The following is a 17,740-nucleotide window of genomic DNA, read 5'->3' on the forward strand; positions in this document are numbered from 1 at the left end:
CAACTAAATAAAATTTCTGCTCCAGGCCGTCAGGGAATGGCAGGGATGGTATCAGCAATCATGCCAAGTAAAGCCCAGCAAAGAACCCAAACCAAATTTGCACCTTGGACCTATACTTAGTTCCACCTAGGTTGATACCCATAATCCAGACCCTTTTCAGGAAATTCTGCTGAAGAATAGTTGAGTTATAGCAGTTCAAGCATGTTGTATTGAGGCGTGATAGTCTTGTATTTACCAACTCCCCTCCCCCCTCCTCACTCAGAACATATAATAATAATAATAATAATAATAATAATAATAATAATATAAGATCGATAATGGGGCTTGTTATGCAGCCCAGGAAAAAGGAGACAAAAGGTTTCATTTATGGAAACCACCGCAAAGAATTGTTGATTTTGACAGACTCAAAACTACAATGCTGTTCCTTTGAGATAACTGGAAGGTGAGAACATTGCAAAGACAAGTGTTGTTTTTTCCATCTTGGAGTCGCTTCTGAGGAAGAGCAACTTAGTTTCAAGTTGAAGAAGAACTGAGGAGGAACATCTTACCCCTCATCTCTGTTCATGTCGGCTCCCTTGGCCAGTAAAGCAAGATGAGCGCCGTAACCCCAGAGTCGTTCACGACTGGACTTAACTGTCAGGGATCCTTTACTTTTACCTTTTCAGAAACAGAATATCAAGAATCCTTTAACAGCTTCTCCACTCATTGTGAAAGAAAGAGATAACCAACTTCTTGTGGCATGGACTTCAGGCAAGCATCCATGTTTCAATATTCAGAAGCGAAGGCACGTAGTTATCTTACTGAACACCTTTCCACAGTAATAGCAGGAATCTCAGGTAAGCCATCCATGACAGATGGCCACCCAACCTCTCCTTCAAAACCTCCTGAAGGAGTGTTTCCACCCCCATTGTTCTACCCGGACACTGAGGTCCTGCGCCGAGGGCCTTCTGGTGGTTCCCTCACTGCGAGAAGCCAAGTTACAGGGAACCAGGCAGAGGGCCTTCTCGGTAGTGGCACCCGCCCTGTGGAACACCCTCCCACCAGATGTCAATGAGAGCAACAACTACCAGACTTTTAGAAGACATCTGAAGGCAGCCCTGTTTAGGAAAGCTCTTAATGTCTGATGCATTACTGTATTTTAATATTTTATTGGAAGCTGCCCAGAGTGGCTGGGGAAGCCCAGCCAGATGGGCAGGGTATAAATAATAAATTATTTATTTATTTATTTATTTATTTATTTATTTATTTATTTACTCCAAGGAAGGAGAGAGTCCACTACCTTCTGAGGGACTTCTTTCCACTGTCGAACTGCTCTTACTGTCAGGATGTTCTTCTTGGTGTTTTGTCAGAATCTTGTAAGTTTAAGCCACTGGTTCAGGTCCTACCCTCCGGAGCAGGAGAAAACAAGCTTGTTTCCTCTTCCATGTGACAGCCTTGAGATATTTGAAGATGGAAGCACTCTATTTTTCTGTGTGAGGAGCCTCCTTCCACTATCTTTAGTGGCAGTCGAAGACTGATCTTCTCATTCATGGTGCCCCAGTTATGGAATAATATTCCGGGGGTGGGGTGGGGTGGGGCCTCACCTGGCACCTATTTTGTTGTCACTTTCGTTTCTGGTTAACACATTTCTCAGGCATTCAAATACATGTTTCATCTCTGATATTGGTTTATGCTGTTCTGCCAGTGCCCTTTCAGTTCTCCTCCTGCTGCTGCATCAAAATTCTGCTGCGTCTTGCCTCATGGTGCAACCACCTCTAAACGTATACTAAAGGACATTACTCACTCTGGTCTTGTGTACGTCAGTGGCCAAAACTTAGGGAAAAGTGTGTTTCTGAGGTTTGACGGCTCATAACACCATTTTTTGGGGGTAGGGGAGTAATACCATAAAATTATATATCAGTGGAAAGATAATTTAATGAAGAATGTAATACAACAAAGTTTGTTCAATTATCTGTACTCTATCAAAGGTTATGGCCAAATCACCAGAAAAAAGGAAGCCCAGCTTGCTTAGGTTGATATGCAGTATTCATTTGAATGTAACCAATGAGCACGAGTGTTTAGAGAGCCAATCAGGTGTTAAAAAGATAAAGGACCCCTGACAGTTAAGTCCAGTCGCGAATAACTCTGGGGTTACAGCGCTCATCTCGCTTTACTGTTGTCTGCAGACAGTTTTTCCGGGTCATGTGGCCAGCATGACTAAGACTCTGGCGAAACCAGAGCAGCGCATGGAAACGCCGTTTACCTTCCCGCAAGAGTGGTACCTATTTATCTACTTGCACTTTGATGTGCTTATGCTAGGTGGGCAGGGGCTGGGACTGAGAAACGGGAGCTCACCCCATCACGGGGATTCGAACCGCCGACTTCCCGATCGGCAAGCCCTAGGCTCAGTGGTTTAGACCACAGCGCCACCTGCATTATGAGCCATCAAACCTCGGAAATACACTTTCCCCAAAAGGTTTCCACAATTTTTGCTGTGTGTTTGTGTGTGTGTGTGTGTGTGTGTGTGTGTATGGAAAACCACATATACAAAAATGGTCCTGAAATATTCAGAAAGGAACCCTTGCTCTGCTAACAACTGTTTGCATCTTATTCTCTGAGAGCGGGCGTGGGAATAGAAGGGAACCAGCCATTACTGACCTATTTGACATGCAACTGTGAGAAATTTGATGGATGGCTGCGTGGGAGCAAATGGGGCTTTGCAATAAATGTTTGAGCTTGACAGGAACCCGTTAGTCAAAGTTACTGTACTACTCTAGACCTTGATGCTTCACGTTGCTTTATTACCACTCTGTGTCCCGTAGCTCCATTATTATTGATCACAGACCCTCAGCACCAAGTTAGGAAAGCACAATGCTTTTTGCTTTTATTTTTCTTGATTTTCGTTCTTCGGCCGTGAATGTCCGAACAGGAAATATTGCCGGAAGAAGGGAGCTCGTCCATTGCTGTTTCCTTGGTAAGCACATCTTGTGCTTTTAAGAATTGTGTGACGGATAATGAGAGGCGAAACTAGAAGTAGCCCTGGGTTTTTTGAAATGATTCCGTGCTGATTTCTGAGGCCGTCTCTCTGACCGAAGTGTAGATTAGTCTGTTGCTTGTGGGCTCCCCAGGGACATCACAAAGGCCACGGAGACTAGAAAGTGCTGGACTTCGTTAAACTCTGGGAAAAGCTTTGGAAGAGCGATCTGAAAGTTTACAGTATGTTATTCTTTGAAGGAGAACTACTTGAAAATGCTATTTAACTCCGAGCATTCTTGCTAAGATGTATAAGACTTAATCAGATAAGTGCTGGAGATACAATGAGGTTGAGGGACCGTTCTTTCCTATGTGGTGGTCCTGTAAAAGGGTAAAAGAGTATTGGGAAATAATCCATAATAAATTGAAAAACATGTTTAGAAGCACTTTCCCCCCAAAAACCAGAGTCCTTTTTGTTGGGGATCATTCAGAGGGAAATTCCCAGGTGTCAAAAAAGACTATTTATGTATGCCACCACTGCGGCCTGTGTTTTGTTAGCCCAAAAATGGAAAAAGAGTGAGGTCCCAACTAAAGAAGAATGGCAACTGAAACTGATGGAATATGCGCAGATTGCAGATCTAACCTATAGAATAAGAGAACAAGGGGAACATACGTTTAAAGAAGATTGGGAAATGTTTATTGAATATATGGGGGTGGGGGGAATTGTGTATGCTTGAAAACATTGGCAGCATTCAGATAAATTCAACACTGTAAACAAGTTTTGATGGATGTATTAATGGAATACTGAATGGTTTAGTTTATGTAAAATCTGCAGGGATTTATGATATGCAAAATGAACCATGGAAAGAGAAGAAGGGAAGTCATTGGCATTTTAGGATTGTGTAAATGCATATTCTAAAGTATAAAACAGAAAATTTAATAAAGATTAGATAGATAGATAAGGGACGGGGGTGGTGCTGTGGGTTAAACCACAGAGCCTATGACTTGGCGATCAGAAGGTCGGCGGTTCAAATCCCCGTGATGGGGTCAGCTCCCGTTGCTTGGTCCCTGCTCCTGCCAACCTAGCAGTTTGAAAGCACGTCAAAGTGCAAGTAGATAAATAGGTACCACTCAGGCGGGAAGGTAAACGGCGTTTCTGTGTGTTGCTCTGGTTTGCCAGAAGCGGCTTAGTCATGCTGGCCACATGACCTGGAAGCTGTACGCCGGCTCCCCCGGCCAGTGAAACGAGATGTGCACCGCAACCCCAGAGTCGGCCACTACTTGACCTAATGGTCAGGGGTCCCTTTACCTTTAGATAGATAGATAGATAGATAGATAGATAGATAGATAGATAGATAGAAGATCCTGGACTTCAAGGGGCCTTTTGGGTTGACCCACCAGGGCTCTTATGTTCAGTTGGAAGTAAAACCTATGCTCAATGACATGTATGTCACCTAGAAGAAGGAACTCTGAATGCAGTGTGTTGAATCCAATGATGGCTTTGCCTTGTCAAAAAGTGCTTCTGTTCATGCAAGCTAGGACACTCTGTTTTTCCTCATCTTCCTGCAAACATGCCCGTTATTGATTTCTGCGGATGTTAGGCAGACGCCTTTGGTGGTGGGCTGCAAAAATGCCTAACTCTTCTTGCCCTGCCTGTGTGAAATTAACCAGCAGAGGGTGCTTTCTTCTTTGAACAGTTTATGCTCTACGTGGCAGTGGAGTTTCTCTGGGTCTCTGGCCGTGATCTTGCCTCTGAGAAAGGACCCTATGGCATGGATGCAACACCTTTCCAGGTGTAGTGCTGGGGTGGGATCAGCCGTCTCCCCACACCTCTCCTCATACAGTGCACCTGAGCAGGGCCAGATTTAGGTTTGATGAGGCCCTAAGCTATTGAAGGTAATGGGGCCCTTTATATGTCCAGCTGTCCTTTGTCAACAACAAATTGCCGCTGTTTTTTGTGTTGAGTACATGGTAATTTATGGACCTAATAGCTATCTCAAGCCGTTTGCACATGCAGAATGTAGGCACCCTATATATAGAAATGAGCAAACAAGTTATATTTTAGGGAGCAGGCTAGCAGCCGGGGCCCATGACTTACATCATAGGAGCCTACACAACACAAAACACTGTTGCTGTATGTAGGTTTTATTTTATTAGTTTTTTATCTTATATTTTGGAAATGTACATCCAGTTTTTCCCCCTTTAAACTTTTTTGGGGCCCCCACGAGAGTGGGGCCCTAAGCTATAGCTTGTTTAGCTTATACGTAAATCCGGCACTGCACCTGACACTTTCGCTAGTGCAAAAGGTTTTCCCTTTTCCTGGGAAAACCTGCTCTTTACCACTGAATTGGTGCAGACATCAGTCGAGTTTCTGCGGATGGATGTTTGCTCCAGTTCGGCAGTAAAGAATGGGTTTTCATGGTGGGAAGGGGCAGGGCAAATGGGAAACCGCTCAGATCAATTGCCCAGAAAGCATGGAGCACATGGAAAACCTCTCGGAGCTTTCTAGGCACAAGTGAAGAGTGAGAAGCTCCCACTGGCCGTGCCTCTCCAAGGTTTCTGGTGGGGTTCATGCACAGTCCTTGCCAGGGATTAAATTTGCAGCTCCCCAAATGCTCTGTCACTGAACTGTCGCCCTTCCCCTAGCCATGGCTGGGAGAAGACACTGCTGCTTACTGTATTTTTCACTCTACAAGACGCACCTAGTTTTTGGAGGAGGAAAACAAGAAAAAAATATTCTGAATCTCAGAAGCCAGAACAGCAAGAGGGATCGCTCCGCAGCGAAAGCAGCAATCCCTCTTGCCGTTCTGGCTTCTGGGATAGCTGCGCAGCCTGCATTCGCTCCATAAGACGCACACCCATTTCCCCTTACTTTTTTGGAGGGGGAAAAGTGAGTCTTATAGAGCAAAAAATACAGTACTTGTTACACACCCAGTTCCCCTGCCCTTGAAATTCTTAAAAACTTGGGTAATTTTTAGCAGACCTGGGTGTGCCTTGCCCACACCCTGCAAATGTCCTAAATTTTCTCTCTTGCCCACAGAGATGTGTTATTTTGAAACGTGTGGAAAACAAAAGGGAGGCGTTGGCAGGTCAAGGCAATATTCGCACTGGGAGCGGATGGTGTGAATCAGGACAGATTGCTTACGCTCTAAATGGACACAAAACGCAGGAGAAGGGGAGAGAGATTGGAAAGTGAAAGAAACAAGCGAGAGTTCAGGTTTTGAAAGGTCGAGTCGCAGCAGAGGAAATGTAGGACAAACTGCGTCCTGTATTGAATCAGTAGCATTTTGCACTGAAGTAAGGGACAATCCAGGACGCGTCTGGCGCTGTGATTAAAAGCCTCAACGCCTAGGACTTGCTGATCGAAAGGTCAGCGGTTCGAATCCCCGCAGCGGGGTGCGCTCCCGTCGCTTGGTCCCAGCGCCTGCCAACCTAGCAGTTCGAAAGCACCCCCGGGTGCAAGTAGATAAATAGGGACCGCTTACTAGTGGGAAGGTAAACGGCGTTCCGTGTGCTGCACTGGCTCGCCAGATGCAGCTTGTCACGCTGGCCACGTGACCCGGAAGTGTCTGCGGACAGCGCTGGCTCCCGGCCTCTAGAGTGAGATGAGCACACAACCCTAGAGTCTGTCAAGACTGGCCCGTACGGGCAGGGGTATCTTTACCTTTACCTTTACCTTAAGGGACAATCCTGTATTGTAGGTGGCTGCCTTAATTGTAGGGCAGCCCTCCCTTTGCAGCTTTTACCTCTGGTGAGTTAGATGGTTGTTTGTCTAATTATCCACAGGATCTGTTCATCCAACAGCCGGAGGGGAACAAGACTGTTTGCAATGCATCTATTTGCGCTGGCTGCAAAAGGAGAGGCTGAATTGCTGCAGCAGAACAAGTCTGTTTGCAGTCCAAATCTGTGTTTGCATTGCCTATATTTACTTTGGGTCAGGAGAGAGCTGTTGTGCCCAGCGCTTAACAGAGCGGCAGCAGAAATAAGGAGAGTCTTTCTGCAGGTGAAGTATGACATTAAGTTGGGTCAGGTACAGGAAGCTGTGCTCTGCACTTGGCGGAACAGCAGCAATGAATGAAACTTAACAAAATGCATTTGCAGTTTTCCTTGGGTCAGGATTCAGGAGGGAAGAAGCGATGACGCTTGGCCCCATCACTTATCAAGGAGAGCAGCGGGAGGCATGGAAATCGAGGGGGGAGATGGGACAGGTTTTATAGGGCCTGTAAAATTGAGAGACAGGAGGATTTGTCACTGAACACAGCTCTGTGTCAGCACTGGGAGCAAGAGGAACTGGCTTTTTTTGTACTTGATACTGGGCTGGGAGAAAGAAGCGATGTCAAATGGAGGTGGAGAGACAGAGAGGGTGCCTTGAAACCTGGAGTTTGCGCCTAGCAAACATCAGAGGTTGGGTGAAAGGGAGCTTGTGTTTTCTGTACTCAGGCACCGGCATGAAACAGTAACCAGGAGCAGGGGGTTGTGGAGCTTAAAACTGGACTGTGTTGTTATGGGTCCCCACAGGAATTTTTCACGGTGGTAAATTAACAAGTTCAGTGGTACCTTGGTTCTCAAACTTAATCCGTTCCGGAAGTCTGTGCGAAAACCAAAGCGTTCCAAAACCAAGGCACAGTTTCCCATAGAAAGTAATGCAAAATGGATTAATCCGTTCCAGACTTTTGAAAACAACTCCCAAAACAGCAATTTAACATGGATTTTACTATCTAACGAGATTACTGATCCATAAAATGAAAGCAGTAAACAATGTGCTGCAGTCACACAATCAATCAGTAGCTGAACTGGGTTCCACACAGTCACAAAAAAGCCACAAAAATGCAAAATAGCAAAAACAGACCAACCTCAGTGTGTGTGTGTGGCACTCAAATCAGAAGCGTAACACTCTAAACGGAGCCCGTTCAGCTTCGGAAAAAAGTTCGCAAACTGGAACACTTACAGTGTTTGGGTTCCAAGTTAAAACAAAAAAAATTCCTTCCAGTAGCACCTTAAAGACCAACTAAGTTAGTTCTTGGTATGAGCTTTCGTGTGCATGCACACTTCTTCAGATACAGGGTTCCAAGTTGTTTGAGTACCAGGGCGTTTGAGAACCAAGGTACCACTGTAAGCATAACTAGCATCAGGGAACAGGCATTTCGGGTGACTGAGGGGTGGCAAGGCCTGGGGAGACACCTGCCCTCTGAGAAGCTTGTCTTCCTGGTCTTACTCCTCCATTGTTTCTCAGTGGGTATGTCTGCTGTTCATTGTGGCATACGATCCGGCCGGACCTTATTTCAGAGTGCAAAAGCCAGCCCTATAAATTGTGATTCCTTAGCTTTTAAATTCTAACAAAGTTAGCCTCTGTCTCACGCCTCGAGATCAAAAATGGCAAAGCCTGCTTTTGAGGTTTGTGCAGTTAATCTACATTTGGGCATACAAGGAAAAGCGATTTGCTCATATGCATACAAAAGAGCTTTTGGGTGAGTTTTCGTGATGTACACTTTCTTCCCCAAATATTGATTCAGAATTGTGTTGGATAGGGTGACAGTAGCTATTGCTTAGTGCTTTAATTACTAAAATGAGAAATGCCTGGGTTGTATCCTCTAACCTAGAAACTCAATACCTCATACCAGGTGTGTGGGGGGGGGGCGCTTTCTGTGTTGCATGGGGGGAAAAAACTCTGCACATGCTTAAGGGTGCTTCTCCATTTGTTTGCAAAGTGGTGCATTATTATTTTTTTGCATTGGACAAGCATTTAAGGAATCTTTCATTATACACTTTTTTACGTTTTCCGGCTTTTTGTTGATTTTATATGTTTGCGGGCTTTGAGACTATTGTTGTATAAAGCAACAAATATTATTTTTACTACCATTACTGTTAACAAACGGCTGGAGGCAAGGCTTTTATGCCCCCTGGCACTGTTATTAAGGATTCCTTATTCCTTGTACAGTAAAACCATAGTTTAAGATAAGATGCCTTTGAATTTATGATGCAGGTGCCCCGTTTATATCTCTTGGGGGAAGGTATTTGTCGATGGCTAAGAATTAATGCAACCCATTCACCATAGCTTAATGATTTGTGAGAGTATGTCTGCAGTGTGTTAAGATTACTCCCATACACAAATAGATGTTAGTTCCAGAGATCGTTAAATCAAATCAATTTAAATCACTAGTCAGTAAGAATTGATTTAAATCATTTTTTTACAGAAAGACTCATTCTTGGTGGTATAATCTTAATATTTACAACCAGATGAAGGTTTCATTTTTGGAATAATAAATTTTCAGAGTAGTTTTTACAGTTATAGCAAAAATTACTGATTTGGTTATACAATTAGAAATACATAGACAGATAATTATGAAATTATTGTGAGGTTTAATAAGTTAGCTGTTTATATTGGGACAACTTTTCTGCTGTACTGTACTTTATTGGAAGGAGAAAAATAATCATTTCCTTAATAACAATTTCAACAATTTAACTAAAACAATAAAATTATAGCATATGTATCCATGTTGGTTAACTGATGTGGTTAAACAATTTTTTTTTAGGAAAAAAAAACTTAGACTGAGTTTTAACACACATGAAAAACTTAAAACAAATCCTTATTTCCTGACCAATAGCCTTCAGACTATAATGTAACTTAAATAGAAAACTATCTTTAGAAAGATTTTTCCTCCAAAAGCATTTTATTTTAAAAATCCAATTTAAATTTTAAAAAATCCAATTAAAATTTTTAAAATCCATTAAAAAAAAATCATATGGGTTTTATCCACCCATATGATTGGCGACTATTAGCCAAGTCACTGATCCTATCCCTGCATCTTGAAGGGGCAGTTATTTCACTGTTTCCTCGAGTGTAGCAGCGTCTTTTCCTAGGGATGCTTTGGTTCTGAGGACTCCTGCGTCAGGGAAAGCGACAAGCAGTCAGAACAACTGAAAGTTTGGGAGCTGCTGTTGTATGGGAACGAGGGGCGAACGCAAGGAAATAATCTCTGGTTACTTGTTAACGCAACAAAGGCCCCAGTGTTCCTTCTCATCTCTGAATAGAATTTTATGTTCTGGAAAAAGTTGTCATGTGAATCCACTCGTAAGTGCATCAACTGACAGAACGTAATTACTGGACACGCAGGAAGCAACTGAAAACGAATGTACTGTACCTAACTTTTAATTAAGACTCACCCCCTCTGAAAACCCAGCACCCACCTCTCCTCTGTTCAGTTCCTGGAGAAAACAGTGAGGGAAGCTACTTGGCTCTGCTGTGGAGTTGTGACTGAGAGGGAAATAGCTGAAGAGAGGCCTGAAGAAATTCAGGTCATCCTCTGCAACAAGTGACAACAATTAGCTAGAACGTCGTTCATCTCTTCTGCTCAGGCTGCACAGAAAAAGCATTTTGGTTCCTGAAATTCATTCCAATGGTGCAGACAAAATATACCGTATTTTTTGCTCCATAAGACCATAAGACGCACCTAGTTTTTAGAGGAAAAAAATATTCTGAATGAAACAGTGGATGTATGATTTTTGTGGTTCACGCTGTGGCCGCAGACATGTGATTTGATGGTGAGTTTGGGGTAGCCAAATGCAAAAACCCTGAGGATCCATGTGGATCTGTGCTTTGTAACAGTGAGTGCGTGGGGTTTTTTTGGTGCAGGCTGTGCTATGTGATCTGATGGTGAATTTGGGGTGACCCAATGTAAAAATCCTGAGGATCCATGGGCTTTTACCTTCCCCCTCCCAGGCAGCCTCCTTTATCGCTAGCATCCCTTATCTCCCTCCCCGATTGCTTGCCAATCAGCTGCTTCCTTTCAACACTCCCTTCCCACTTGTTTGCCTTAGTGTCTTTTCCTTAGCTGGAGCAGTTTTTTGCTCCTCCTCTTATTCAAATTTCTCTCCTCATTGCTTTAGTCTTCCTGTCTCCTCTCCTTGCAAGTTCACTGTCTTTACCTCCCCCCTCCCAGGCAGCCTTCTTTATTGCTGGAGTCCCTTATCTTCCCTCCCAATTGCTTGCTGATCAGCTGATCAGCAGCTTTGTTTCAACACCTCCTTCCCTCTTTCAAAAAAAGAAGAAGAAGAGAAGAAGAGGAGTTTGGATTTGATATCCCGCTTTATCACTACCCTAAGGAGTCTCAAAGCGGCTAACATTCTCCTTGATCTGCTTTTCGCCATAAGACGCACAGACATTTCCCCTTACTTTTTGGGAAGAAAAAAGTGTGTCTTATGGAGCGAAAAATACAGTTACCGATAGAATTCTACAGGATGGGGTATTAGTGTGTGAAAACTGACCTGTGATGGCCTGGGATTCCGATTCAGAGGCTGAACCAGAGGAATCCCAGCCTGCACAGGAGTCCCCGCCTCCAGGGCCGGCTGAACTGGGGCAAGGCCTAGATTCTGAGGAGCCTGCACTTGTGTCAGATCCTCAGGAGCAGGCACCAGGTGGAACCATTCTGGCCCCAGACGTGCTTGAGGACTCAGTGTCTACAGGTGAGCCTCCTCCGGGGCCCAGTAACCCTTCGGCCTCTCCTGAACTGCAGAGGCTTAGGGCAGAGAGGCGAAGGGAACTGGTTGCTCCCAGGAGGAGTGCTCGCCTTAAGGCCAGGGGAGGCGGGGCTCCTGGGGGCTGGGACCGCCCCTGGCCTTAGAATAAGAAGATAAAGGTCAGTCAGCCCGGTCCCAGGTTGCGGGAGCAACGTCGTTGTTGACTTCGGATCTTCCAGCGTTCCTGTTCCCGCCCGGCTCCCAGCTTCGGACTTTCCAGTGTTCCTGTTCCCTGCCCGGCCTCCTGCTTCTGACCTTCCAGCGTTCCTGTTCCCCGCCCGGCTCCCTGTTTCGGACCTCGCCTCTCGTCTTGTGAACTCAGACTACGGTAACGGTACCTTCCCCCCCGGGACCAGCACATGACCTGATCTAGTGATCTCCAGGCACACACTTCCAGATGGCAGAGATCTTGGGTACCATCCTGGCGCCCAGGCACCTTCACTTGGTTGCAGGTGGTTGAGAGCCAGGTGCAAAATGCGCCTGGCCACTGGCTAATTTCAAACACTGGCTAGTCCAGCCTCCCTATGCCACCCCTACAGCAGTCTATCAGTGAATAGGTGCTTCTGGTCTCCTCCTACCCCTAAGAAGGAAATGGTGGGGGCCGTGACAGTGTTTGACTCAGGCAAGTTTGATTCTCTCCCCCCTCCCCACAAGCCTTGTTCCTGATGTAGATCTTCACTTGCCCGTTCCTCCTTGGTGGAGGGACACCATTTTGTGGTTTGCCTCAGGTGCCAAAATGTCTTGGGATGGCCCTGTTTCTATTTTAGAGTCTTAGCCCTTATGGGAGGGAGATGTTTATACAGGACCTATTGGAAAAGAAGGGCAGACTGATCTCTTCCGCATGCGCCCCCCTCTCCCTGCCTTCCGATTTTGCTTCTGTTGCATTCTAGGCAGTGTTAGAAGTTGAGATAGGAAAGCTAAATGATACCTTAAACTTAGGTTATGGGCGCTAAAACAGAATGTCTAGGTGCGCTTTTTTATACCAGTAATACGAAGCTGAAAATGAACTGCAGTTAAAATATTATGTTCATTTTTCACATGGTCTAGTCCTCACTGGAAGGACAGAGCCTGAAGCTGAGACTCCAATACTTTGGCCACCTCATGAGAAGAGAAGACTCCCTGGAAAAGACCCTGATGTTGGGAAAGATGGAGGGCACAAGGAGAAGGGGACGACAGAGGACGAGATGGTTGGATAGTGTTCTCGAAGCTACCAGCATGAGTTTGGCCAAACTGCGGGAGGCAGTGGAAGACAGGAGTGCCGGGCGTGCTCTGGTCCATGGGGTCACGAAGAGTCGGACACGCCTAAACGCCTAAACAACAACAACTGCGCCCAGCGCTCAGAAACTGCACGCACTAATGAAATTACCCATCGCAAAATGTGCCTAGAACAATGGCAGTTCCGAACACTGATTCCAGGACATTTGCAGTCAGTGTTCTGCTATCAGTGTTCGAAACTCCCAGGCTCTGTAAATGTACAGTGGTACCTCGGGTTACAGACGCTTCAGGTTACAGACTCCGCTAACCCAGAAATAGTACCTTGGGTTAAGAACTTTGCTTCAGGATGAGAACAGAAATTGTGTTCCGGCGGCGTGGCAGCAGCAGGAGGCCCTATTAGCTAAAGTGGTGCTTCAGGTTAATAACAGTTTCAGGTTAAGAATGGACCTCCAGAACAAATTAAGTTCTTAACCTGAGGTACCACTGTAATTGCTTGCAGGTATTAATATTATTTCTTATTTTAAATGTAGTCCCTGCCTTTCCGTAGAACGTCCAAGGCGCCCACTGGACATAATCACTATCCAGTAGGTCTGATTGTTGCACCGAAAATGCACAACATACTTTGGGAGGAAAAATAGCACTTGTGGGGAGTAGATTTTGCGTTTCCTGTGCGCAGCTTGAATCGCTGCATTCAAAACAAAACAGAACTGTGCGAAACCGGTTTGGCCAGAGCAGGATACGAAGAATTAACATGTGTATCATAGTCAGTGTCTGAAGTTACCAGGACACCAGGAGCTTTGGGGCAATCCAGAGGCAAGGGCAGCTGGAGGACCAAGGAGCACGTCGGAGCTCTGGAAGACCTAAGCCACATTCAGACATTGTTCCTCACCAGGAAAAAGCAAGATGTGTAGAAGGTATGGGGCCATGTTGAGAAGGAAGAACTCCAGCAGTCAGAAGCCTGTTCACTTCCCCAGTTAAGTCACTCGGAAGTCAGGGAAGCTCCACAAGTTTCAGTAATTCAGTTGTTGTTGTTGTTGTTTAGTCGTTTAGTCGTGTCCGACTATTCATGACCCCCATGGACCAGAGCACACCAGAGCACTCCTGTCTTCCACTGCCTCCCGCAGTTTGGCCAAACTCATGCTGGTAGCTTCGAGAACACTATCCAACCATCTCGTCCTCTGTCGTCCCCTTCTCCTTGTGCCCTCTATCTTTCCCAACATCAGGGTCTTTTCCAGGGAGTCTTCTCATGAGGTGGCCAAAGTATTGGAGCCTCAGCTTCACGATCTGTCCTTCCAGTGAGCTGATTTCCTTAAGGGCTGATTTCCTTAAGAATGGAGAGGTTTGATCTTCTTGCAGTCCATGGGACTCTCAAGAGTCTCCTCCAGCACCATAATTCAAAAGCATCAGTTCTTCAGCGATCAGCCTTCTTTATGGTCCAGCTCTCACTTCCATACATTACTACTGGGAAAACCATAGCTTTTACTATATGGATCTTAATCCATATTCAGTAATTCAGTAGGACCCCCCCCCCCAAAGGCTTCTGACTAAACCACTAGGCATGACTGAAAGAACCACATCTGTTTCCTCACCCCATCTCTCTCTGTCCTGTTTCATATAAAATGATGGAATCGGTTAAAAGGGCCTGCGGTCAAGGGAAGCCAAGTCCAGCCCCCCTACTTTCTCTTAGGCAGCATCACCCCAGGTATTTTTCTCCCCTAGCCTGGCTGTCACCAGATGGAAGAATACCACACAGTGGTACCTCGGGTTAAGAACTTAATTCGTTCTGGAGGTCTGTTCTTAACCTGAAACTGTTCTTAACCTGAAGCACCACTTTAGCTAATGGGGCCTCTTGATGCTACCACGCCACTGCTGCATGATTTCTGTTCTCATCCTGAAGCAAAGTTCTTAACCCGAGGTAGTATTTCTGGGTTAGCGGAGTCTGTAACCTGAAGCGTATGTAACCTGACGCGTATGTAACCCGAGGTACCACTGTTGAAGGTGTCAGCAGGAAATGTACTCTCCAGTCAGTGTGTTTAGGATTGCAACCTGGGACTAGCCCTAGAAAAATTGGCCTTTGTGCACTAAATCCTGTCAAACAAGGCTTGCTTCTGGCAATGGAGCAATTGGCAGCTCGGTCTTTAATTATTTCCCTGTTGCCTGCAAAGTATTGGCTTCCGTTTCCACCAGCTTCCCCATAAAACGACAACAACAAGCCCTGCATTTCGAGGGAGCCTTAACCACGATACATCTCATCTCATCTCTCTCTCAACTTCGTTAGGAGACCTGACCGAGCAAGCCCATAAATCTTCACCCTGAGGTTGGCATCAGTAGCGGAGAATTGGGGTGCAGGGGGTGCGGTCGCCCCAGGTGCCATCCCTGAAGGGGGTGACAAAATCCCCCCAATAGGGACATGGCGCGCTGTGGGGCCCATAGCTGTCAACTTACAGATTTGAAAATAAGGGACCAGCAGCCTTGAAAATAAAGGATCAGCAGCCAAAATAAGGGGTTTTAGTCAACCAGCAGCCAAACGAAGCCTCAAGCGGTGGTTCCCACAGCGCAGCAACCCGGCAAAGGGGATGCAGCAAGGAAAACCACCGTCACCTCTCTGCTGGGGAGCGCTGAGCAAAGGCGAGTCCCCAGGCAACGCGGCCGATTTGATCGGCACAAGGCATGCAAGCTCCACCCCCCAGTCGTTCTTAGACTTCTTATTGGGTGAGCAACATAGCCAAGCAACACAGTTGGAGCCTCCCTCCTCTCTGGCCGGCAGGGAGGGAGGGAGAGGAGCTGCTTCCTTTGAAACCCGGGAAATTTACGGGACAACATCAATCCAGGACAGCAGCAGGAAACGGCACTGGGATAAGGGAGTTTCCCGCTAAATAAGGAACGGTTGACAACTATGGTGGGGCCTCAGCCACCCTACAGCTGGGGGGGGGGAGGCAGCGGGTGGGATGGGCTGTTATGGGTGCTGCATCCCTATGGTGCCCAAGAGGCTTCCTCTGCTGCTAGTTGGCATTTCTACCTGGGAAGTCCCTTAGAAGCCTTGTTTGTGCCATCCGAGCTTTGGCAACCAGTAGGTCTTAAGGACAGCCTTGCTGGAATGCCGACCTTTCTTCATTGCAGTTGGACTTTTCCTACTGCCTCTCCGCCTGCCCCTTCTAAATCTCTCCCCGGGTCACTCTGGAGTCTTCTTGCTGTTATTTTTGCATAGAGTACAGCACATACTTTCGTGGCATCCTAATAGGCCTCATTTATACTACGTGAAGACAAGTTGTCTCAGGCCTGTTTACAAACCCCTAATAAGCGCCAGGCCACCCAGTTTGTCCAGCTGACGGCTGTTCTCAAGTGTCAGTGCACTACCAGGTTGGACTTGCAGGGAACAAGTGCCTGACAGAGTTGTTGCTCTGGGCATCATTATATGTCATTTATTGATGAGGAAAGATCATTTGGAAAGGGAAGAAGCAGCGAGTATCTGATCTAATTCTTGCTGATTCTTCTTACGAGCTCCAGAGGTGTTCCGAACACCTTTAAACGTGTCCCCTTAGAAGCCCTAACTTACCTGGAACGTAACCAAATACAGTGGTACCTCGGGTTAAGTACTTAATTTGTTCTGGAGGTCCGTTCTTAACCTGAAACTGTTCTTAACCTGAAGCACCACTTTAGCTAAAGGGGCCTCTTGCTGCTGCCACTGTGCCGCTGCTGCACGATTTCTGTTCTCACCCTGAAGCAAAGTTCTTAACCTGAGGTAATATTTCTGGGTTAGCAGAGTCTGTAACCTGAAGCGTATATAACCCGAGGTACCACTGTATTACTATTCAGGATTCAAAAGCATGTAATCCTCAGTTTAGGCCATCTCCTCTTTCTTTGCCATACGCCAGCTCACCCCTGACAACGCAGTGTCTTCAGATAGCAGCCGCAAATTCTGGTCCAAAGTCAGCCCATAGCAGAGTGCCAACAGAGGCTCCTACATAGTCACAACCAGGCAGGAGTCAAGGTCCAAGGAAACAGAACCTGGGCCGAAGATCCCCACCGTGAGGGACAAGTTGCTTGGATAAAGGAGCAAGTTCCATTTGTAATTTTTTTATTTTATTTAACATAATTGTTACAAAATATTGCAAATACACACATACATACATATATACATACATACATACATACATAATCTTTCAGATAATTATTCAGATACATAATATTTCAGATAATCATAATCATTTATATGAAAAAGGAACAAAAGAGAAGAAAAGAAAAAAGAAGAAAAAAAGTTGGAAGAATTTAAACAAATATCTACAAATTCCTACAAATATCTCAATATGAAAATAATAATAAAATTTCGTCCACTTCCATCGCTTACACTGCACTTCCTATATACATTTTAAGCAAGATTGTATCTGTTATTCCGTATTTTCCCCATACAATCTCACACCAATATTCTAATCAATAAGTTTTCTAAATCTTTCATAAATCTATTCCAAACACAACCAATCCCTTACATTTAATCCTTGTCTACATAAATAATCATTTAGACATTTCCATTGTTTCTGGATTATATTTTTTGGTTTTTGTCTTATCAAATCAGTCAACGAGTCAGGAGCAAGTTCTAAGGTCAAGACATCATTAGGTCTAACAGTGTTTCTCAAACTTGGGTCCCCAGCTGTTGTTGGACTACAACTCCCATCCTCCCTGACCACCGGCCCTGCTAGCTAGGGATGATGGGAGTTGTAGTCCAACAACAGCTAGGGACCTAAGTTTGAGAAACACCAGTCAGGTATGTCAAGGCTGGCCCTTGTGGGTGGTGGGCAGCTTAGGCTAGTACTGCAACTCCCCCCGGCGTCTAAGAGGATTGTGTTGTAGGCCTTAATAAGTGGCTTAGATTACAGTGGGTTAAGATAGCAGAGGCTTAGCGTGGTCAAAGCTTGTTGAGGCTTATGCCGAGAGTCACATTACATGAGAACCAAGTCAGTTCTGCATAAGGCAGCATGAGAATCCGGCCTGCATTTTTGTCATGTTTGGTGAATGCATATGTGACTCCCAATGTACACAGAGGCAAGCTATGACTAGT

At 45.6% G+C, this 17,740-nt stretch overlaps 1 protein-coding gene across 3 annotated transcripts in view; it reads left to right on the forward strand.

The window, feature by feature from the left end:
- Nucleotides 1–17,740, forward strand: part of SORBS1 (sorbin and SH3 domain containing 1) — a 184,868-nt gene that overhangs the window by 53,346 nt on the left and 113,782 nt on the right. The window lies entirely within an intron of this gene.

The sequence above is a fragment of the Podarcis melisellensis genome (assembly GCF_964234715.1).
Source record: "Podarcis melisellensis genome assembly, chromosome: 5".
Taxonomy (NCBI): domain Eukaryota; kingdom Metazoa; phylum Chordata; class Lepidosauria; order Squamata; family Lacertidae; genus Podarcis; species Podarcis melisellensis.